Raw genomic sequence first — 1,588 nt, forward strand, 5'->3', positions numbered from 1 at the left:
ATTTGGTTCTTATGAAGTGAGAAAACAGATGGTGGGGTGGGGGAAATACCTACTTCTAAATGAGCTTAAAAAATGAGAGAATAAGAAATATGTCTAGGAGAACCAAGATGACAGCATAGGTAAACGCCTGTACTCGCTGCCTCCCACAACCACATCAAAATTACAACTAAAATACAGAACAACTATCATCCAGAGCAACTGGAAAACTGGCTGAATGGAAGTATTACAATAGAGCAGTAAAAAAGAAAGCACACTGAGACTGGTAGATGGTGTGGAGGCACGGAATGGGCTGGTCTGGCGCCCACATGTCCTGCTGTTTAATCGGGAGGGAGATTGCCTCTGCAGAGGCTGCCTGGAGGAGTGAGAGGTCCCAGCCCCACACCAGACCCCCAGCCCAGGGTTCCAGAGCTGGGGAAAGAAGTCCCTACGGGCAATAAGAACTACGGACTGTAATAACCCATGCTGATTGGGGCTGAGTGACACACAGGCTGCTGTAGACCCAGCTGCTCCTCTTAAAAGGCCAGCACTGAACACTGAATTTACAATCTCCCACTCCCTCTGAGCTTCACTTCCTCTGAGCCTCAGTGTCTGGTGAGGCTCTGGGGGACCCTGACACATATGGGGAGAAACTGGACTGTCTGGCATCGGGGCAGGAACTTGGGGGCAGCTTTCTTTCAGACAGAGGTGCTCACAGCAGTCATTGTCACTGTGCTGGGACCTCCCCAGTACAGGGCTGACTGGTAGCCATTTCTGTTTGCTCAGCCCTGGTGATTCCCTGAAACACCACCCCACCCAATTTACAACCTCACCGAAGCTGTGCACAGTGGATTTTGCATATGAATGGTCTGTTCTTTATCAGGCTAAAAATCTGTCAAAGAAGCTGTAGCTGGGTCAGGGAGCCCCAAACCTATCAATAAAAGGCCCAAGACCCAGCACCAGCACTAGCCTGCCTTGCTTCACAGCTGGGCCTCGTCTGGACACTTCCAAACCTGAAACAAAGATGAGAAATCTGAAGATCTCTCTGAACCTCCTACTGGATTTCCCCACACAGTGGCTAACTTTGCACCTCCCTGGAGACCAAGAGCCAGTGTACCCAGTGGTCAGAGTGAGACCATACCAGATTATAACTCTTCACATCCATAAGTGACATACTCAAGGGGCAGACTCAGTGAGCACCAAAGCCTCACTGAAGCAAGTCCTGCTCCATAAGGGTGTCTCCTGCACAGCAGCTCTCCCACTGTAGTCACAACTGGTACCCACAGCCAATTGGCCTGGAGGTCAATTCCTCCCAGTGACACCAACAGCAATCAAGACTCAACTACAACAAAATTGTGCATGCAGCCCACAAAGGGTGTCCACAAAGAATGTCCACCTAAGATGATTGGGGAGGCTGAGCCACTGGGAACTATCGGACACCTACTACACAAGGCCACTCTATCAACTCAAGGAGATTTAGCAGCTACCCAATACATAGAAACAAACACAGGGAAGCAGCCAAAACGTGGAGACAAAGAAACATGTCACAAATGAAAGAAATGGAAGAAAGCAAACTACTGGATATACAGTTCAAGCCCACAGTTATAAGGTT

This window comes from Myotis davidii, unplaced genomic scaffold (genome assembly GCF_000327345.1).
Source record: "Myotis davidii unplaced genomic scaffold, ASM32734v1 scaffold21, whole genome shotgun sequence".
Lineage (NCBI taxonomy): Eukaryota > Metazoa > Chordata > Mammalia > Chiroptera > Vespertilionidae > Myotis > Myotis davidii.